Source organism: Manis javanica, chromosome 11 (assembly GCF_040802235.1).
Source record: "Manis javanica isolate MJ-LG chromosome 11, MJ_LKY, whole genome shotgun sequence".
Lineage (NCBI taxonomy): Eukaryota > Metazoa > Chordata > Mammalia > Pholidota > Manidae > Manis > Manis javanica.
The window spans coordinates 95,233,200-95,257,089 of record NC_133166.1 but is presented as its reverse complement, the minus strand read 5'-3'; the positions used below and the strand labels follow the sequence as shown (position 1 = coordinate 95,257,089).

At 38.5% G+C, this 23,890-nt stretch overlaps 1 long non-coding RNA gene across 5 annotated transcripts in view; it reads right to left on the bottom strand.

Annotated features, from left to right (window-relative positions):
* The window catches only part of LOC108392621 (uncharacterized), a 134,371-nt gene that overhangs the window by 90,590 nt on the left and 19,891 nt on the right, over nt 1-23,890 (bottom strand). For all 5 annotated transcript variants that reach the window (XR_005058977.2, XR_012122851.1, XR_012122852.1 and 2 more), the window contains one exon: nt 23,260-23,356. This is a non-coding gene — a long non-coding RNA (uncharacterized lncRNA). The remainder of the gene's footprint in view (nt 1-23,259; nt 23,357-23,890) is intronic.

Genomic DNA, 23,890 nt, shown 5'->3' with positions numbered 1-23,890 from the left:
GAGTCAGAATCTCCCTCGGTCATTCACACCCGACCATATACCTAAGAGGAGAGCTTTGCAACTCTGTTCCTTAGGTCTGAACTAGGATGGGAGCCTCTTCTTTCAGGCAACAGTACATTTATCTGGAATGTTCAGAGAAAGGAGTAGTTTAATTCAATTTAATTTTGTTGTGGTAAAAACATTTTTTCCACCTAACAAACTGGTAACGCTATCACACACTCTTGTTAACGACAGGTACGATGCTGTGGAGCAGATCTCTGGAACTTACTCATCTTGCTTAACTGAAACTTGAAGCCCACTGATGGGCAATCCCCAGCTCCCCTCCCAGCCTCTGCAACCACCACTCTCTCTCGGACTCTATGAATTTGACTCCTTGAGATGCCTCATGGAAGTGGAATCATAGTATTTATCTGTCTGTTACTGGCTTATTTCACTTAGCATAATATTCTCAAGGTTCATCCCATGTGACGTGGAAAGTGGATGTTGAAGCAGTAGAATCAAGTAAAATCCATTTGATCCTACTGCAACCCATGCTCGCCTGGAAGATGGTTCTGAGTCTTGCAAATTCCGACCCAGTTACCATGGAGCAATTCCTTGGAGGTAGGAAGTTTAGTGCCACACCATTGCTGTGGAGAACAAGTTTCAGAGGTCTTCTGATTTGTCTTTTTACTTTCAAAAATGAAAATTCCAGGTACTTTTGTGACCCTTATGTCTTCCCTCTCATTCACTTAGGAGTTTCTGTGGGCATTTCAACCCCACATCTAAAACAGTGGCTCTTTGGTGGCTAAACTAATTATGTGGACACCTTATTCAAGCAAGAATAAGAAAGGGGAGTTCCTGGAGATTTCACTTTCAAATAATACCTCACCATACTTAATTAGACATGGAGCCAAGATCAAATTTATACCTATACAACCTTTTCCATTATATTTTCAAGGCATTTTCTTTCAAAATACATGACAGTTACTATTCATAAATTACCATATCAAATCAGATCTCAGAAAATTCCCAACCCTCTATTTCATATTAGTGTACAAAAGAGGTCCTGAAAAAAAATGGGCCATTAGCTTATACTTGAAAATCTGTTTTGGAAATCAGAGATACTAACTTTAGCCATATTTACTGTAATAGCTCTTGAATTGAATTTTCCTTTTGGACAAGTACCATTTTTATAGAGTACATCATTCTGTAAAAACAGATTTTTTAATGAAAATTTAATGATGTGAATAAAATACATCAATCTTCCTCTTTAATCAAATGCTCAGAAATGATAAAAATACTAAATACCAATTACTTCATCTTCTTTCTGTATACTTTTTTGAAAACTGACAGTTTAATTAAAATAATACTATTTTACTCAGAAATGGGGAGTAATTGTGGGGATAGAAAGACAGGCTGCAGACAGGACTCTCTTAGGATTGATGATACAACACTCTCTGGGGTCAGATAATCCTTCTCCCTTATCTAATTATCCAAAGGGCTAGGACTTCTCAGTCAGATACACAACCCATGTTAGTAGTGGCTACAGGTTATCGAGCACTTAATTGGAACTATGGATGGCATTTATATATATTATTTCACTGCATACAAATGCCAGATCTACAAGATAGATGCTATTATACACATTTTAAGATGAGGAAACTGAATCCTAGCAAGACTAAGCAACCCAGCCAGTTAGTAAGTGACAGAGCCAGAATTTGAATTAGATAGCAGTGGTTTGCATTATGTCAGTGAGCACCTCTGTGGCCAAAACAATATTTACAATACCAAGACTTCTTTTTCCCACTTTCATTCTCTAATGAGTAGACAGTCCAGTTTTCCAGAAACTACATGATTTATGCTGATGACACCACTTTGGCAGCTAGTAGAATGTGCATTTGTGCATCCCTTTACTTGAAAAATGTATCACTTTTAATTTCTAACATGGTAAATATCCACAGAAATACCCATGTGAACAAAAGCTCTTTGGAGTTCGTGATAGTTTTTAATAGTGTGCAAAGCAGTTCTGAAGCCAGAGTTTGAGAACCGCAAGCATTGCATTATCCACTTTCCCAAGGTTGAAGGTGCACCAACCTCAGATTCCAAGTAGCCCAGTAAAAAACAATTATCAAACCAAGGAAAGCATGTCAATAAAATATCACCAAACAAACAAAAATGGGTTTTTGTTATAGTTTATGGAGTGAGACTTCTTCATTTCACAATTGAAGAGAAATGGAGGTGAGGTCCCAGACACAGTTTTAATGTAGATTGTCACTGAATCCTAGAGATGTCTATGTAAGCTGTCCTTATCTTCACCTCTACCTGGGACTTCCCCTTGATGTCAAGCAGAAAGTTTCCCTCCTTCATGGGACATAGTGTAAAGCTTAAAAGTCTGGGTAAGGATCCAGAATCAGACTGCCTAGTTTTAAACTCTGGCTCAGCAGCTACGAAACCACTACCAAGTTGTACTTATCTGTCTGAACCTATTTCCTCATCTACAACATATTGTATGTTGTTATAACAATAATCATTTTATGAGGTTATTGGGAAGATACAATGAGACAATGCTTCCCAAAAGTCAATGAAATAAAGATCATTTAAACACTTAGCAAATAGCCCTCAGCACATAGTAAACAGTCAGTAGGCATTGGTTATCCTTATTATTGCTCTTGGGTTGGCTGGTTAGTAGCTAACCAGATCCTTCCATGTGGTTTGGTTTGTTTTTTTTCCCCCTAACACTCCACTCAGGCTTTAATGAACAGTTGGTTCTTTCTGGGCAAGGAATTAATTCTTCCTCTTCTATCACATTTTTAGTGACACGGTGACTTACAATAGGACTGTTTTAAAGAGGCATCTCAGCTGGTTGCTTCTCCCTTTTGAAGAACCATCTGTCAAAGAGGGTGATTCTGGAGAAGATACAAATTATGGACCTTGCTCTTAGACCATCTCAGCTGAGAACTATGTGTATGACTTATAGAGAATCCTGACGGCCCCCCATCCCCACTCTCGAAGCCTTGGTTTCCCCTTATGAGAAGGGATTTCACTACAAAGTTTATAAAGATTCTTGCAATTGTGTCACCGTAGGGTTATATAGTTTCAGATGTAAGCATTATTTCCCTCCTGAAAAAGCAACAGAAAATCCAGTGTGTTCATGGCATCATTCCATACTATATTTAAATAGAATGGAGTAAATTTTTCAAACAAGAATAAAAGTACTGCAAAATAACAGCATAAATATATTGTTCTTCATACTTCCCAGATAAAACACATATTTTAATATGTGTATGGTGTTTTATCCATTTTCTTGAGAATTTCTGATTTATCACAGGAACATAATCTAATCCCAGACTGATTTCCCTAAGGAATTAGTCAACATTTATTTTAATGCCTTTTAAATCTTTGGGTTCATAAAATCTTACATCTCTCAATTTGAATCAAATCTTGATTTCCTGGAAATCCTGGTTAATGTCAACAATCTCTTGAGTCCTTAAACAGCAGCTGATAACTTGTGGAAATATTTAAAGCAGATTAATTTTCAGAGATCAAGGCTTTCCCACATGGGGAGCAATATTTTTAGCTTTGTTTATTCACACATTTTAATGAGGAAAACAAAAACAAACTTTTTAGTTAGTTATCAAATATTTACTGTGTTTTATGATTCTACAATATTAATAGACTAATTTATTCAATTATGCTAATCCCTTGAATCTAAATGATATAAATCATTCCTTTTTTCCTCCACACCATCATTATTTACAGAGATTGCATTTATACTCATTCACTCATAAATGTTCTTCAGCGTGTTTCTATTCCAGCTTTCTATTGAGCTGTCTCAAGATGTAAGAGTGAATAAGATATTACTATGCATATAGTATTTTATATAGTATACATATTTAATATATAATACATATATGTATTATATATTAGTAAATTAATTTATATATATATACACATAGCATATTTCATATGTATACATTTTACCTACCTGAATTATAAACTTAAAATAAGCAAGGACTATATTGCCTTACATTGATTGTATCACTTTCTCCCTCCCATCTCTAATAAAATAGTGTTCTGCACACTGGAAGTGGAATAAGTAATACTGGCTTATTACTGCCATTTTGGAGAGTCGAGTCCCAGGGCTGGAGAACTGAAAACCCGGTCTATGACATAGATCCAAGGGAAGCTCTTACGACACCAGCCAGGCATGATGGAGTGATAAACACTTACGTCATCACCACCATCATCAAGCAAGTGACTGTTTTGATTGGGTAGACTATTCCAAGGACTATTCTCTCATTGGTGTTCTATTCAGAGAGGAGATAGGGAGAGAAGACCCTGGAAAAGAAGACAGGCTTTTCCTCCATGGTTTTTAGAAATACCCTCTAAAGCTCCTTTTTTGAGAATTGATGAAAGCCTAAAAGATGAGGTACCCAGCAGTCAAGGTGGAGCACCCACCCTGCCTGGATGGAAGAGAACACAGGAGCTTGTCCACTGCTGTCAGTCCAGAGGCTAGAAGAGGCCTTGTACATAATAGGTTCTCAAGCAGTATTTGTTGAGTGAATTAACTCCCTGATACATTGGTTGCTAATGCTCTTTTTTAAAGAATTAAAATTTTTTTAAATCTGCACACACACACAGAAAGAGGAAATTTGAAAAATTTTACATCATTCTAAATTTCTCTATTTCCCTCTTTGTTAGTATAGACATAGATATTTTCATATGGTTTTAGTTGAGTGTGTGCTAATTACAACTCAAAAGTTGTTCCATGAATCTGAGTTTCTTCTCCAAAAATGTTTTGAATGGGAGGCCTTTCATTTCTCTGACCTCCAGGACCCAGTGCTGCTTTCCTTCAGATATTCAGGAGACTAATGTTTACCTGCCCAAGGCTTGTGACACAGAAGGCCTCGCAATTAAAACCATATCTACAGAGAATGAAGAGAAAAGAGCTTATTTCAGTTGCTTCAGGGCTGCCTGACTGAGAATTTTTCTTGGGTAAATTTAGCCAGAAAGATTTGGTAGCCCTTTCTTCCTCCTTCAAAGTTCTATGGGTTTCAAGAAATACTGCTCATCCCCTCTCCTCAACTCATCTCCTGCCCCCCAAACACACACATACCATTGTAGGCCAAGACAAGGTCCAATCACTTGCCTCTGGGAGTATCCCTGCAAATCTCATCCTTCCTCAGAAACAATCTCCCCTGACTTTGCCATTAGTGACATAAAAACTAAGTTTCCTGTGTTCTTGGCTTTGGCTTCTTTCTAATCTTTATTTTGTATTTAATGTGGCCTTAAATCTAAAAGGGTCCACATCATATTCATTTAACAAGAAAAGAAAAACAAGTAGAGAAACATTTGCATTTTAGATTGTACATTAAAAAAAAATCTTCATTAATAGTTATTTTTATCCCATGTGGCTTTACCAGGTCCTGTCTTGAATCTTGCCCTATGGCGGTCACAACGGCCTAGAAGGCCCAGCAGTGTCCCTTTAGTGAAAATGATTTAATGTGACTCCACATTTGCCCATTTAAGAAGAGAAGTCGCCATCTAATTATCAACCATGGCAATAGAGCAGCCAGGTAAACTAGCTCCTTCAAATAGGAGACAACTACAGCTTCTTAAATGGCAATTAGCTGACTAACAATGCAAAGATCTCATAATGACCAGAATTGTCAAACATGCTACCTCCTATTGTTCTTTGCTCTCTGTACTTTTTCTCCCTTGATTCTCTCCTCTCTGACCAGTCAGAAGATAGATATAATGGGGGATAGAAGCAATTATTAGGAAAAACCACACAAGATAATGAGATGAAATCACTGATAATGTACTACACAAATACAAGGACTACAACAGCTGTGGCTTCTTCTGGAAAGTGTATCAAACCGTATCATAAATCAAGCATGCTTTTCCCTTTTTTCGCTTTACATGATCGCTTCAAAGATGCTCTTCACTTCTAATAGGCAAAGTCTTGAAAACCCTCTGTCCTCACTTAGCTGTTTGTTAGAGTTGATAAACATTTAAAAGCACTAGAGAAGATCTGTGTTTCATAGAGTCTTAAAGAGACAAGGGACTTAAGATTCATCTAGTGCATTGGTTCTCTAACTTTGCTTTTGCTGGACCCACAACTAGAGATTCTGATTACATAGACTAGACAAGAGTCTGGGAATGTGTTCATTTGAAAACCCCCTGAGTTATTCTGATATCCAGCCAATGGGGACAAATCCAGTCCAAGCATCTTATATTTTACACAAGACACAGAGAGACTAAATGGATTGTTAATGAGATATTTAAATCTCCTTGGAAATGAAATGTTTTTCATCATTCAACAAACATGTATCGTATGCCTACCATGAGCTCTGCTCTACATTAGGCAATGATAGTATGAACACAAATAAGACATGAACTTTGTCCTCAATCATCTTATCTAAGTCAAGGCAAACAATCATCCTCTAATTAAGTGAGCCAACACATATTAAAAACATTTTTAAACTTTGAATGGCATGGAGATATAGTGTACAATAATGGCTTCACTGCATTCAGACCTTGGAATTCCATGTAAGGCATATACCCTGCTCTGACTTCTCTTTCCAGGAAATCATGCTATTTTAACATGTGAAGGAGCAACCTATGGATCGCATATCCCTGATTTTGGAAGACTGATAAATACCCTCTGTACGTCGGCTGAAATAACCAGCCAGAGACTACCATGTTCCTGTCTCATCTGATCTTTGTAAATCTATTTGTTGCAATGTAGAGGTGGGCAAATGAGAGACAATGGGCTTCATCTCTTCCAGAACAGTCCTGCTGCCCCTCTGCGAAGACACAAGGTAACAGCAACCTTAGTATGTGTTGAGATACCGAACATGCACTTCCTTTCCGGCAACCAGTCCCTGCTTTTGCTGAGGACTGTCCTGGTGTTATCTCTCAACTGTCCCATTTCTACTAACCCAGCAATCTGGACTACACGATGGAAACTGGGCTGCTTTGGGATTGAGATGGACAGCACTTGAGTTCCTTTTCCCATGCCCAGTGCAGGTACATTTACTCCCGGATGGAATGCTCTAGAAGCATAGGAAGGGCATTCATTTCCCGCTATCTGCACACAAAGAGTGCAAGCCGACTCAGGGGCTCCCTGATGCCTCTGCGAATTCTGCTTTCCACGCTTGCTGCTTGTGTCTTTTCCTATGCCATTTGGCCCGGGGTCTCAACCCTGTAGGAAACTAATTTTTGGATTTTTTTTGCTTATATTTAGATTCTCCTAGTTCTCATATGGAGAATTTTACTAATAAATGCTTAAATAGCAACTCTACAATTACAAGTTGTATTTGTAGGTCTTTGACTGGCTTAGGAAAAGTTAATTTTATTGTTAAAAACAAATGCAGGAGGGAAATTCCATGCTGGCAGAGCCATAGTGCTCAGTAAGGGAGCAGCATGGATATTTCATTTTGGGATGTACCACTAGCATTTTGAGAAGAGCATCCTAAAGGATGATCGTCTTCTACAAATTATCCTTTTGCCCTGTTTTCCTGGGAAAAAGCCTGAGATGAGTGGACCACAAGTCTCATTTAGAATTCCCTCCGATCCACCTGTTCTTATAAAAGACCGTAGATACAAGTACAGACCTGCAGCCCTGCTAAGGGAAAACTGCTTATGGATTCATGAGCTTCAGCTTTCCTACAGTTGGCCTTGCTCACTTCTTGCATTTGGGTCTGTATTCAGGGCGAATTAAATAAAAATGAAATTACCCCAGATGAGGATGTGGTGGAAACTTTAGTCTCATGACAAAGAATCCTTTCCACAGCATTTTAGTCATGCGTTTCCTCTTAGAGCTCGGGGGAGAGATGACCCTCCTCAGGGACAATGCTTCCATTCCATCACTCTCTCAGAGCCAAAATCTTATCTCAGGTTTGCCCTCAAACACTATGCACCAAGCATCCACGACCATCTTTCAAGCTCTTTTCCTGTTTATTGCCTTAAAACTGGGGAACAGCTCACTGAACAAAGGCAGTTCCCCAAGGCCAAGCAGTGTGTAACACCCTAATAAACATTCAAGCCAATGTCTTTCAAATGCGATTGTGAATCATCTTTCCCTCCTTCCTTCCCATGCTTCAGTCATCTTGCTGGCTCCACATTTTCACCTTTTGTCTCAGGCCTGTGCTGCCTCCAGTTTACTGCACATGACTGCAGTTGTCTTTGTCTCCTTTATCCGCTTCACTGTGTCTCATTTTCCTAAAGTATCTGGCACCCACTTTTCCACAACATTGTTCCTTTGTTCCAGGAAAAAAAAAGTAATGATTTGGGGAGGCAGCAGAAACACAGTTCCGAAGGCCACGGGGTGACATCCTCCCTCACCTGATCTTTATTCATATCTGGTTTTTAATTGCATTTTTTTTTCCATTTCTCAAGCACCGCGCACCTCCCTTCCTCCCTGACAGGAAGGAGCATTTTATTTCTCATTCAAAATGCTTTCCTACTGATCCCTATTCTTCAGAAGCTCCAGAGGCCCCTTGTTACCTGTTGGTTTTTTCTCATGTTGGTTGATCTGTTGGCCTCGCTGTAGTTTATTACCTTTTCAACCTTTTTTTTTTCCTCTTTCCGAACTTAGGCCAGAACTTACAACCTGCTGTCTTTTCTCATCTTCATTATCATTATCCTCAGACCGAGTCTTCCCAAAATGGATTTTTCTTTTTTACCAACCCCGTGCTCTTTAAAGAAACAAAAAGGAGAATTATGTGATGGTTTCCACCGTCGGAGCGTCTGTGGCTTTGTTTGAGCGAGAGCTTCAAATCCAAAGCTAAACCTTGACTTAACACACAAACTCAGTTGACGAAAGGGGTACCCGTGTTCAAGCCCACCAATTGGCCAAGGACACAATCAGAGGGGCATTGGCAGGTATCTTCTTATCTCCCTGGTGCACTGAAAAAACTCAATTCATTAAAATAAAAAAAAAAGATCTTGGTCCCTCATGTGAGCGGCATGTGATTTTCCATGAACATTCAGCTCAGAAGGCATCGTGCCTATTATACATTCCATTTATAAATCAAACACCCCTCGTCCTGCGGCTGCACGCTGACATGTCAGCGAGGTTTGGGTCAGCCGCACACACTTCCACGTGAACAGCCGATTAAGGCAAAGAGGGAAGCGGCTCTTTTCTGCCCCCCTTTTCCACCAGTAATAGGCAGCTTGAACATTAAAATTGGGCTGAGACTCCAAAACCAAAGTCCCATGAACCATAGAAGCAAAGAGACTTGAGATAAAAGACAGGATCTGTCTGCCCACTCGGATCCCTCACCTTTCTTTCTCTCCCCTTCATCATGCTCATTGGAAAGTAAAGTATGTGCGGGTGTGTGTGAATTAAAGAATGTATCTAGGAAAGGATGGGAAAAAATCTAGCCCAAGAAAGACTTTGGTTTCTAATGCCTGTGCAGGTGGTTTGGGGTTTGGAAGTCTGGGGCTCTGTCCGTGCCCTGAAGTGAAAACAGAGGACTGTCAGATTGCCAAGAAGCAGCCATGGAGGGCCTGCCGAGCAGCTCCACCATGAAGGCAGCATGTCCCCAGGCAGCCCAGCCATGTTTGAAAGTCCCTCTGCAGTTCCTTGCTGCACGTGGGGTTAGTCTTATCCTAGATCCTCCCATCCATGTCAAAGCGTACGACTCGCCAAGGCTCGCTGTGGAAAAGATTTTGTTAAGAACATTTCCTACTGAACAAGGTATGTCAAGACTCCAATCTTTGCTCCCTTGGTCCCACTCCCATCACTTGTCATGAATAATAGAAAACACAATTAGAGGGAAGGCAAAGGAGAACAAATCCGCTTATAACTTGCATTTCCTTTGGAATTTTTTTTAACCTACTGCACTTGAAAAGAACCAGGAAAGAAATGAATTGAGGGGATCTAGGAAGATGAAAATCCACCAAAAAAATGTGAGGTTCTGAATTGCACATTATCTTTGGAAAACAGCCACAGACCATGGGTATTGGTCCCATATACATATGAGGGAAAGCCAATAGGGGAAATGAGATATTGAAAAGTAGTGGTAACAAGTTATTATCCATTTTTTTCATGTGCCATGTCCTTATATTTATAGGTCTCCCTGTTCCCCATACTTTGAGGAATATAGAATAATTCAGTAAAACCTAAAATAAAAAAAAAGAATGAAGATGATTAAAGTAGACTAATAAGATTTTTGCCTGGAGACAATGAAATATTGTCAAAATAAGTAGATGAAGGCATGGTAAACTGACACAACAGAGCCCTAATATTTCCCTCCCAAAGTCCGTGAAGTAATGGTCTAGAATTCACATAGATTTTAAGATTAATTGATTATAACAGAAATGATTCAACAAAGGCTTAACCATCATATTAACAGTCTTTTAACAATCTTTGGTTGATATTGGACCTCACATTTAGTGTAGCTTTCAAAAAATAGATTGTAGATGGAGCAAAATATCAAAGGGTGGGGTCCAGGTTACATGAATTTGAAAAAAAAAATCCTCAGGTATTTCCAATGTTTGTGAAAACTACTGAAGCAGGGGCTGGGCTCGTGTACAATTTAAGGGCTTTAAATAATAAATAATGTGCAACTGCTTGAACACAGAATTGATATTGCATATTATTTTTCCTCCTAACAGGAATGAATCTCTGTTGTGTACCTGGTTCCCCTTTGCCATATGGCATGTGCTAGAGGTGGTGGAACTGAGAAACGAAAAGCTAGTTGTCTGCTAACTATAGTTCAAACCACCCCCACCCTTCACCCTCTAAGTAGCACAAAGATCTGGATTTGCATGCTTCCTCCATTTAGAAAACATGATCATGGTGTAGCCTTCCCTGTCTTCTAATACCTTCTAGGTCAGGCATAACTCTTATTATTAGAAGTAATGTTTATTACTGTTTTTATTAACCACAGTAACTGAACTGAGAATATTTTTCTTAGATGGTACATAATGTCTATCCACTGAGCAATTTTATGTTATAGTCTGTTTTTGTTTTTAAGGTAGTTTCAAATAAATTAACTGAGTATAGATGACTTATGCTTTTAAAGTAGTTATTCATTTGATTTTGCAAAGTTAGCTTCTATCTTGGCTAGCAACATTACATGGTGCATAAAATAAGTGGTGATAGTTGTAGCAGGATAAAATCCAATGGGTTAATATTTCAAGCAGTTAATTTGCTTAGAAGTATTATTTAGAAATTTAAATATATGCCATATTCACTCATAAATGTGCTGTGACTAGTTAAGAAGCTTTATCCATAGAATATCATACTGTACATACCAGTAGAGAATGCAACATTTAATACAGGTTCTTACTTTAAATAGTTGTGTCTGCTCTTTCCCCAGATATTTTCTTTCCCCAGTAACTTAAGTCTGTCCAGCTCTTTCTTTTAAGTCCTATTTGTCAACCTATTGCACACACTGGTGGTTCAGAGCTTTACCAAAAAGTCACAATTAGTTCATGCTATGATTTAATCTGATAATAAAGCTTTTAGATAAATTCTTTTTGCCCAGGATCATACACTATTATAATTGGAAGGTGCCTTAGAAAGTTTCTGTTCTAAATCTTTCCATTCACAAGTGAAAAAACTAAGGTACAAAAGGTGAGAAGCTCAGACGGCTCAGCTTTGATAACAATCAGCTCTCCTGACTCCTGTTTCAGTATTTTCCCCATTAAATCAGGCTGCCCTGATAGTTACAAATTAACAGGGTTCAGGTTAAGAAATGGGAGATACTGGCTCTTGACTGGGAAATCTGATTCACCAGTGTATAGCCAGCCCAAGACGTAAGCAGAAGCAAGAGGAACCACAGGAACAGAGGTTGATCTGTAAACTCTGTGAAAAATGGAACTTGGGGAATGGCTAAAAGCCCAGCCAGTCATGATTCTAGCATTCAGAGAGGGGGGAAATAATTCTAGCTGTAAATGTCTTCATTAATAAAATATTTAGAGAAAGTCATTCATTTCTACACATTTTGGGTAAGATGATATCTAAACCAAATTAGAAAAATTCACTTTCAGTAACAACGTAGGAGAGCTCCTTCTTGATTCGATGTCACTCCAGAGGAGTAACTGGCCCACAATGGACATTTTCTCACATCTGGTACATTATATCTGCTTCTAGAAAATTAGTCCCGAGATTTTTAAAGGTCAAATGAGACTTGCTCAGTTCGATTAGTTTACTAAGAATGGAAAATTATGTTCGCAATTCTTCTATGCCCACTGATCTATTTTTTAGATTTGTATATTTATCAAAGTTAAATATGCATACCTTATAATTTCAAATAATTCAAAGATTTAAAAAAAAAGTCCCCTGACTCCAGAACTGCTGTCCAGAGGTACCTCTCTCATTTACTTTAGCTATTTAATAGATGTTAATATTATCTTTCAATACACATTTACTTGTACATCATGAATTTTCAAGATTAAGCATTAATAATTGTCCTCTCACCATAAAAAGGAAGGCATTAGCTTTTTTTCAGTCTCCTGCACCCATCACCATCACTGATATATAGACCGACCGACAGACAGACAGACAGACAGATAGACAGATAGGCCTTCTCTCCCATGAGTCCTCCAATATAGTTAACATTTTAACTTGTGATTAGTTCATATTCAGTGTTATTAGTATGTTTGTCTCATCATAGACGAGCTACTTCTATTCAGTGATTCTTTTTTCTCACATTTTAACATCTGAAATCCGAGTGTGTCTTTCAACTGCAGTCAGCCAGACAGCTCTGAGATACTTGTCACTGCCTATGCACAGGTTTTGTCAAAGCATTAATAAAGTCATCACTTCAGTCTGTGCATGGTAGGCACTATTCTTGAGATTAACAGCCAAAGTGTCTTCAAAAAGGTTACATTATGAATTGGCCTTAAAACAAAAAGTTATTATAGACATAGAAAAGAACCAAACCTGAGCAGTGGAGAATAGATATATTATTAGTAAAACAGATATCTACTACTGGGAGAATGCCGGCAGTTCAGTATTTTCTCATAAAGCATATTCAAGCGCTTTGTGAGATCTAAGAAAAAAGTTACTCGTAAGTAGATGAAACTATGTTATGTTGGTTAATAAGAGTATGGAAAGGTTTCCCTATCACAGCAATGCAGCTGAAGACAAGACAATATACCAAATTCCTCACTACAGAAATTTCCAAGTAGCAAGAGACTGTTGTGACTGACTCATACATCTCACAAAACTAATCACTAAGTCATTGTGTCACCACTTAATTGCAGAGGTTTATCTTTCTTAGTGTTACATAAAATAATGGTGCACCTTATAATTTACAGCACTGTAGAGTCCACAAAATACAGAATGTAATATACTATGATTACATTTACTTTTATGAACATTTTGTTTTCCTAGAGTTATTTTATTTTTTCATATTTGTTTTCTAAATGCTCACAAATTTATCCACAAATTGTTTGCTAAAAGTGTACATCTCTGAAAAAAGGCAAGATCATATTCCCAGTTTCATCTGATTAGTTCCAGTCTGAACTGGGCAGCTGATGTCCTACAATCTTTCTTCACTAGCACCCTTGAAAATGTCTTTCTCCCTGTGTATGTGGCCTAGATACCATGCCATTCTCCTTGATTTATTTTCTTGTTTTGGTATATCATATCCCTCAGTTAGTTCTGAGAAAAGGATTCATAGAAGTTATATTTTTTGAGACATTACATATCAGCAAATATCTTTATTCTGACAGGATATATTTGTCAGGATATAAAATTCCAGGTTGGAAATCATTCACCCTCAGAATTTTTACATTATTCCATTATCTTCTAACTTTCAGTGTTGTTATTGGTTTACTCAAATGTCATTCTGTCATCCTATGTATGTGACTTGGTCCCCACCTCCACTCTCTCAGAAGCTTTATGATTTTCTTTTTATCTCTAGTGCACTAAAATTTTATGGTGATCTCTCATAATATAGATCTACCTTCATCCACTATGCTAGGCTCTTAGTGTTGATTCATTCACTTAGTAATAGGAAATTTTAAGGAATTGTTTCTCTGGTGATTTCTTTCCCTTCTGTTTATTTTCTCAACTCTTACTATTTAAATGTGGACATTCCTAGACTGACCTTACAAATTTTTCAACTTTTCTTTGTCCTATCTTTGCCAAAATGTTCTACTTTATTGGAAATTTCCCCATTTTATCTTCCTTCTTTTTTTTCAATTCTGCAATCATATCATTAATTTCAAGGATTCTTTAATAGCCTCTGAATTTTTTTATAGCATTACATTCTTGTTTCATAGACATAATGACTTCTCTTATATTCAGACATTGGTTTGTTCCTCACAGTTTTCTTCTCTACACATGATCTCTTTTTCCTCTAAATTTCTCTTTTTTGGTTATTTGGTCTGTTTTTCCTGTTAGAGGTTTTCCTCAAATGCATTGTAACAATTTGGCCATATTTGTAAATGGAGAACCAAACAGCTGATTGGAATATGTAAGGGAGTGAGGGAGGCTTCATGAATGGTGGGCTTTAAGGCTGATTTCACTTGGCCTTGTCATTCCTGGATCCCTGGCTGTCAGTACCTTTAAGTCTATACTCTTGGGCCAGTCAGATTCCTCAGAGAAGGGATTTCCAATCTGCCTGACTTCTGGCATTTTGGAAGCTTGCTAAGAGAATAAAACCTCCTTTTTTATTATGATCACCCTGATCATCCTGCTTTTAAGAGGTTACCCCTACTCTCAGCTGTGCTGGGGTCCTCCAGTCCAGAAATCCTCTGGTTCACCTCTCCAGAAAATAAATTTCTTCTCTTTACATTATATGTTGTGGAGAAATGGGAAAGGGGGACAATTGCCTGCCTACACAGCATGAGAATACTGATCTGGGGCTTAACTGATTTTTTAACAGCCTACCAAACAACTCTGTGTTCAGCCCTACCTTCACTTTCAAAGATACCTTATGCTGCCAGACTTGAGCCTTTTGTGGTTTAGGTTGCTTCTGTGCTTTTTCCACTGCAAGCTTTTAGTTGTCAAGGTCTGGTACTCATCCATTGCCTTTCCAATTCCCAATGTTTTGCTGTTTTTGTGTGTTCTCATGTTCTTTTTATCCTTTATGCCTTTAAAAACCCCTTTACTTTCATTTTAGTATAATTTAAGGAGGAAGCTGTGGTAATCATATATGGTCAGTTCATTAACTAGTTGAACCTCCCACCAAACTAGATGGTGACACAAATAGGATGTCTTTCTTGGAATCACCTATATAATAGAACTTGAAGTCACTACAAATAAGCTTCCATCATAAAAATTTGTTAAATATCAGGGACTGAGAAATGCTCGTATAAAAATGATGTCTATGTAAATGTTCTATTTCTGCTCTGGTAACAGAAAAAGATATTCTCTATAGATGCATATATATGGAACTTCTGGACTGGAAGACACCAACTGTTTATTTTGAGCTGAGGAAAAAATAAGTTTTTGTCCATGTCTCCTGAGTTTTAGTTAAAATATTCTCATTACTAGGTATAATAGGTTTTCTTTTACTCTCAAATGGAGAAAGGCCCTGAGAGAGAGACATACAGTCAAGGTAGGAATGGGTCTCAAAAATAAGTCGAGGTAGAGGTCTGCTGAGTTTGGGTCATCTGGGTGGGTTGGGTTCCTGGATTACCTGGGGATGACTGCCTACACAACATGACCCTCCACCTCTGCTGTGCAGCAGCCATGTACTTCAAAGGGCTTTGACTCCACAGATATCTCCAGAAATGTAAGCAAATCAAGGGACTCCCATCCCCTTTGCCACAGGGACTGAACAACCAAGGCCTTAAGACTAGCAGCACACGGCATTCTCCTGGCCACAAGGATTGGCATTAAGCTCAGATCACTTGCCTGGTAATTGAAGAAGGCATTGCTTCACCTTAGGCATTTTCAAGAAAGCAAATAGCCCAGCTACTCTTGGCAGCCTTTCTAGCCCTGCGAAGAAAGCCAGTTTGGGTTGAAGACAACGCACTGGATGGCAGAGCAAAGAGGAAGAAAAAAACAACACTACACGAGATTCTTGATAAACAAACCTAGAATCCCAACCCTTCTGAGTTTTCCATTATATGAGTCAATTAAAAAAAAAAAAACTTCCTATATCCTATATTTAAAGTTCGGTTAATGTTTTTTTTTTTTTTACTGACAAGTACCATCACATGCCTATATTAGTGAAATTGCCTAACACTGTTATACAGTCCATTTTGAAACAAAAAATGCTCCTAAGCTTGCCAACATTTACCTAATTGACTATAAAAGACTGTTAAAATAGTTCTGACATTAAAATTCAAATTCTATTGATAAAGTGCATTTATGACCTAGGTTTATTTGCAGTTGAGCAAACTCCTTAACTTCACCAATCTTCTTCACTAGATAAAAAACCAAATATACTTACCTGTCCTTGCCTAGAGAGAGTATTTATTCTTTTTCCTCTTCCCTTGATATGTAGTAGTTTGACTTGGGTATAACTTTTAAAAGCCATCTACTATTATCACCAAATTGGGACCTATCAAGTCATAAATATTAGAAAAAGAGGAGAGAATAATCATATTCCAACAGAATATTTTATTTAAATTCAGAATATAAATACAGATGAGGATCATTCCACCTAGAGAATCACTTGAAAGAATTTTTGAACTTCACTGTCCTAAGGATGAATATATTATTGATTAAATAACACTATGGTAAAGCAGCTCAAATTATAATGGTCCTAGTGTCTCAATAATGCAGACATTTATAGAAAGTCAAGCCAGATAATTGAAGAAAATCATATACTTGGCAAATTTAACAATTTGATAAACTATTTCCAGTAATTTAGATAATTGTCAATTTTCCCTTTCATTTTGTGCAGTGTAATAATTTTCTAAACACAATGAGAAACATAACAAGTATAAATACACCAAACAGAGTAATTCCAAGGGTACAGTTGTTCATTTTCTTCTCTTCTTCGTCCACTCTGTCTCAGTGATTCAATCCAGGCTCCTGGCTTTAAATATCATCTGCACACCAATTACGACCAGTTTAAATCTCCAGCCCTGACTTCTCTCCAATCTCGACTTTGAAATCCAACTACCTTTATGACGTCTCTATGTGGATGTTTAGTAGTTCAAACTCAGCATGTCCAAAACTCAATCCTTAGTCTTCCTCCCCCAAGTCCGCTTTACCTAATCTTCACTGTCTCTGAGGAAGAAAACTTCATTTTCCCAGTTGTCTAGGACATAAGCACTGAGTCTCCCCTGACTCGCCCCTTTCTATCAAACACACCTAATTCATTGGTGATCCTTCCTGTTGGCTCTGTCATCAGATCCTACCCAGAATCGGATCACATCTCCCCACCACCAGTTCTCCCAGCCCATGCTGGGTCACTCTCTCCTCTTGTCTAGATTATCACGATAGCTTCCTAATTGGGGACCCCGCTCCCACCGTGTCGCCCTAAAAGATTGATCCTTTTCAATATTATGCCAGACTACATTACTCCTCTAATGAAAATCATCCAATGGCTTTCTATCTTTACTCACTATAAAAAATCAATGCCTTCATAATGACCTCCACAAACCGGTCCTCTGTTTCCTCTCTGAGTTCATGGCCTTCTGTCTCCCCCCTCACCTGTGAGCTCTTGCCACGCCGGGCGTGCCCTCACCCTCCTCCACTCCCCTTCCAGATCAACATGAGGTCGTAGCTGAACTAAACCCACCCTGGGAATCCTATTTCAACTCACAAACTCTCTTTTCCACAACTATCTGTCCCAACGCCTTGCCAAGCTGCTCTATTTTTCTACTTTCCTGTGGCAATGATCACTTTTCTCAAATTCTCTGTGCTTTATTTACCATGTTTATTGTTTATATTTATTGTTTTTCATGTTTACTTGTCTCTCTCTCCCAGAAGATAAGCACTATGCATTCAGGGACCTTGATTTGTTCACTCATGTGTCTCAGACACACTGATCAGTGCCTGAAACACAGTGAGCATGCAGTGCATGTCTCCCGAAGAAATAAATAGGCGATATGGTCTGCTAGGTGCCTTATTTGCTGATGACAAAATCAGAATAATTCTAAGGCTGAAATCAGATGTTTTTTAGTTTTAGACCTGGTTTAAAGGGCTTTATAATATGTTTTATTTATTTTCCACTGGGCAGAAATGTGTTTTTTGAAAATACATCCTGATGCACGTAATACCTCGTACTAATGGAAAAACATTAATACATAAGCTCTAGTGTCTCACACACCCTCACATAACGCATATTTACAGATTTACAAGCCTGCCTGAGGATTCCAACCCTAGCACACTTCTCTCATTTGACCTGACTTGGTATAGTCCTGGCAGATACTGGGTTTATCCTTGGCTGACTCTTATTTTGACTTAAAGCTTATTTTCACTCTAATTTTTACCCTATATATTCCAAACCTACAAAAAAGCTTTAAAAGTAGTATGATGAACATCATATACCCTTTACTTAGTGTTGCCAATTTTGAACATTTTGCTGCATTTGATTTTTCTTTCTCAGGTATATTTTTGCTTTTTTGCTGAACTGTTTGTTAGTAATTAGCTGGTAGCTGACATTTCACCCCTAAATACTTAATCAAGTATCACTTAAGAATAAGGACATATTCCTATATCACCACAATAAAAGGATCATATGCAATATAGTCATATTCAAATATCCTCAATTTCCCAATAAAGTTGTCCATAGTTTTGTTTCTTATACTTGAGGTATAATCATGGACCAGGCATTGTATTTCATTGCCATTCATCTGGAATAGTCAGTCCTTTCTCTCTCTTTCCCCTCCCTCCTTCTCCTCTTTCTCCTTGTCTATAATGTTACTGACATTTTTGAAGTGTCCAAGCCAGTCATTTTTTTTCATTGTTAGATTTCAGTCAAAGATTTTTAGCCAAACCTCTACATTAAATTAGGCTTCTGATGTTGCTTTCATAGCTATAAAAGAGGCTGTGCAGTGAAGTGGTTACAAGGTTAATCCAGGAAGCCAACATACTTGGGTTCAAATCCAGTTCTATCACTCATTTGCTGTGAGAAATATGTCACAGCTTTTTTGTCCCCCCTATTTATAAGATGAGATGATCAGACTTGCCATCTCACAGGACTGTTGCATAGATTAGCATATATATAAATAGGTTAGTATATAGGAAGCACTTAGAATCGTACCCTGCATGTGGCAAACGCATTGTGTTAGCTCTACTTATAGTTTTAAAACAACCTTGACAGATTTCTATCTAGCGGCTGAGGTGGAGAGGCACTGTTTGAGAAACACAGGACCAAAACTTCTATCTTCTGTGACCACAGAGTAACTATCAAAGGCCTGGCTTGGAATTTTAATTAAATACCATTATTGTTTTTGGAAGTTCAGAACGTTTTCACCTCATCCCCTTTTGACAAATGTCATTCATGGGAGTTTCTAGAAGAAGAGTAAGGCCAGTATCTCCCTGTAACCCACAGGAGAGGTTCAGAGATAAGCTGTCTTGATCTCTCTCACCCCTAGAGGGCAGCAAGTGTACCCCTGTGGGTCCCTCCTGTCCCTAAACCACAACCTGGGTAGGAAGGTCAGCTTAGTCACAGAAGAAACAGGTGTGCGACTGTTTACTAGGGGAAATGAAGAATTAACCACAAGTAATACCAACATACACTATCTTTTTGGTGAGAAAGCTAACTTGAAATCTGTTTCTGAGGACTAAATATATCACACTAATGTGCACGCCTCATAAAAACCATGGTAACATGAAGCTCTCTAGATCTGGTTCCAGCAGTTTAATTCGTAGCAAGCAGCTGCATGCTGAGAGTGACTCTGTGATATAATTGCTGCCAGTGCCAGCTCCCCATGGGCATGGAGAACCATCTTCTACATGCAGAACCAAGAGCTCATCTGCCCGGCTGCCACCTCTTTCTCTTCAAAGTTTCCGAACATGTATAAGGGGGTTCTATTTCATATCGACTCTAAGACCTTTTGGTAAGTTTTTCTAACTAGCAGAACTGAAGTTTTCTCCTATAGCTTAGCTGTTACCAAGTTAAAGTAGAGGTCTCTTTAAAAACACATTGCAGAGCATTCAGAAATAAAACATTATTGGCAACATTATTAGCACATTCTCTATAGTTCAGATGGGCATGCAGGGTAATGGGCAGGAGAATGGAATCTGAAAGCAGATATCCTGGACTCATATCCCCACTCCACAACTAACCAGCTGTGTGATCTTCTGTAAAGTTTCCTCTTCTGTAAAATGGAGATAATAGTACCTATCCTATAGAGTTGTTAGGCGAATTTAAGGAGTCAATATATGCAAAATTATTCTAATGGTCCCTTGCACATAATAAGCACCATAGAAATGTTAGCTTTTATTATCTAGGCTCTCAGAATCTTGCAAGCATTCAGGCCTCTCCCTCCCTTGTACTCCCTTGCTCAACAATCACGGTGGCACAACAGAGGCCAGGGTCCAACGCACCCACAGAGCATTATCTTCCACAGATATCAGTAAAAAAAGGAGCAATTTCCCCATCACCCAAAACACACAGAAAATAACTGTACAACTTCTACTTTTCCCAAGCCACTTTTTACCAAGTGGAAAAAATAGACTAGTATTATACATACTTGTTTTTTAAAACAAGTATGTAAATTGTCTTTAAAAATAAAGATAATTCCTTTAGTAAATAAAAGTGACTTCCTTTAAAGTTTTAAGAAATTCTTAAATGTTTCAGACAACAGTGTTCCACCAAAAAAAAAAATCACTTTATTTGGAGAAGAAAATAAACTGTTTAAAATATAGGAAATTAGGAGGAGGATGAGCAGGAAAAAAGGTCAGCATTTTAAACTGACATCTTAATGTAAAAACAGGATCTGTGTGAATACATCTTGTTAAGAAAGACTTGTACAATCACTTTTTACATAGTTCTGTGAGAGTTGGGCAGATTCCACTCACCAGAGTGGTTTGGGAGCAAAGCATTCTTTGAAGAACACCAACTGTCTGATTTTTCAGTCTGTGCCCAAAGTTTTCCTTATGCTTGGGGGCTAGGGTATCTGAGGCTTAATTCAACAAATTATTAATGGATTCCTCCTCAGACATACTTCAACATTTTTAGAAACTCAATACAATCAAAATAGTTTGTGCTACATAGCCCATTGTGAAGCTGTAGAACACTGATAATACCGTAGCTCACTGTAATCTTTCCCTGATGACATAATGGTTTGAGCACACTGCTTTTGGAATCAAACTGCAGGAGTTCAAATCCCAGCTGCTTCTAAGCTTTGAGATATTGGGCAAGACTTAGTGGCCTCCACTGTCACTCGGAGAGAACAGCACTTACCTGTACCAGCCAACGTAGGTTTCCGTCCTACCCCCTTCAGCAAGCACCTCTTCTCCTTCATAGATTCCCCACCACCATCACCACATCACACACACCTTCTTGGCTACCCTTTGGTTGTTAAGCAGTAACTGTGCAGCAAGACGGAAGCCACACTGCCTTTCCTAGACTACACCCCAGAGTGCCCTGCGGCACTGGCTGAAGCTGCCCCCAAGGGCCTGGGGCCTGAGAAGCACCCTTCCTCCACCCAACTTCCTTTCCCTTTCCTGCTTCCCCAGTGCATACAAGCCACTCCTAGGACCACTTCAGGGACGAACTCCTTGCATTTGAACCTCATCTAAGGGATCTTTGCACTTCATGCTTAACCCCTGCAGAGTTTCAAAAGGATGAAGATATTATATCTAAAGACACCCAAACAGTCTCTGCATATAGTAAGTGGTGTATAAGTATTAGCTATTGTTATAATCCGAGGCTGGACCTCAAGGACCCAGAGAATCCAGGGATATGCAGGAACTTCCAACAAACAAAGCCACAAACATATAAACTCCTGAGAAACGCTGAGGGAACTGAATAATCCACATAATTGCTTCCATTCGCATCACTGGTTGCGCCCTTGGCCTTAATTACAAGGGAATAAATGCTTCTGGCTGAGCTGTAATATAAAGAGGCTGCTACTGTGCGCTCCCAGGAGACTCCCCACAGGCATTCAATTCAGTTAATAAGTATGGATACTGGAAGACTTGAACGTTCTCCCTCCCGTGTGCTTTTTTTTTTTTATAAGTGAAAACTCTTTGGTTTGTCCTTTAACCAGGTCTTGTGGAGTAGTTTCAAGGTTGCTTGTTTGAAGGTAAGCCGCAGGAGTCTTAAGAACTTAATATTAAGAAATTCAAAGAGCAAAGAATGCACTTTGTTCTTTAGGTTTCTTAAACCCTATATTTCATGTCCTTTCATAATAATTTGTCTTTTATGGATAAAATATACACAAATCGCTTAGAAAAAAAGGCATCTGAAATGACCTTGGGTGACCAAGTTCTTCTGTTTTTAAATGGCATGCACAGAGTATATTATTAAGATTTCTATATGGTAGCATTTCTAGCTCAGCTCAGAAAGAATTTACCGTTTCTTTATTATTCAGTTCAAATGTAAGGGCAAAGAAACTTACAGGATTTCTTTTTTTAAGGTTTTCATTTATCACCTCCTGGAAAAAACTGATCTAGGCAAAATCCCAATGTGATAAAACCAGAACTAAAGTAACAGTGGCTGGGGGGAACCTTTAAGTGAATTATTATGATCCCAGGTCCTAAAAAAAAAAAAAAAAATTATTCTTCTCTGGTTCTCTCATCTGACCCCACTACAGACTGGCTTTTGTCCACTTCACAGCACTTGAGCCATTAATGATCTCCTCCAGGACAAACGGAATGTTCTCTCTTCTACCCTATTTCTCTTTAATCTATTTGTTGCCTTTGTTCGACTCAACCACTATCTTCCTCCTCCTCCATAAGCCTCTCTTCTAATTTTGTCTGATCCTTTAGTATTTCTTCTCTTTTCTATTTTGTTATATATTTTAAAAATAAAAATGAAAACGACAATTAGAGATGAGGGAAAAAGCACCCCAACCCAAATGCCATGATTTTATTGGATTCCCCACTCCCTCTGGTCCCCCAGGTTTTTTTCATACTGGTTTTTACATATTATGAATGTGTTTTTGTATCCTTTTTCTACTAAATATTTTAATTATTTCACATATTGCTATACAATCTTCAAAACCTCCATCCTTAATTCCCTATAATTCCACCTCTCTGATGTTCTCCACACTTTTTCTTCCCCCATGCAAATTCACACCTCTCCCTCAACAAATCCACTACTGAGCCCAAAACTTTACAGCCCATATTCTCCTTTTATGTTCAAGAATCCTGTTAGATATGTTGATATGAATACTATTGGAAAAATAAAACAAAACTCCAGCGTTCCACCAAAATATTCACACCAAAATACTACTTACTCTGGAAGTTAATCTGGCCATTTAGATCAAAGATGTGTTCTTCCGAAATGCCTAAAACATGTCTTCCTCTACATAATTCCTGAGACATTTTCAGTCCCTGAAAAAGCAACAGGTAGGTACAGGCACTTAATAGTTTTCAACAAGACAGACAAGCTTAGCATTTTCCAACCTTTGCTCTAGATAAGACTAGTGCAACACTAGCAGATTTTCTTTTTTAAAAAAATGGGGATGGAGGAGCTCCATGATTTTAAAAAAATGTTTGGGAAACTGTCTTGCCAATGGGTTTCAGCCCTGGGCAAGTTCACTATGTATTCAGTGTCCATAGAATAACAGTACAACGTTTTTAGCATGAAAGGGTTATACCCAACTTTATTTCCATAGTAGCAGGTCAATTACTAAAATCCCATCCACTGAGAGCGAGTCTGCATGCAGGAAGCTGGTCTCTGCCTCTGGGCCTCTGTCCTCGGCACTGCCACCACTCCAGCCTCTGCTCTGCTCTCCTGCAGCCTTGCAGCCATGCTGTGTCACCCAGAGCACTGGGCAGAGCTCTTTATACAGAGTCAATAACAACGTATTGCCCACACCTGTGTAGTGAGCCAGCCAACCACGGCCAGGTGAGAATCCTGGCCAC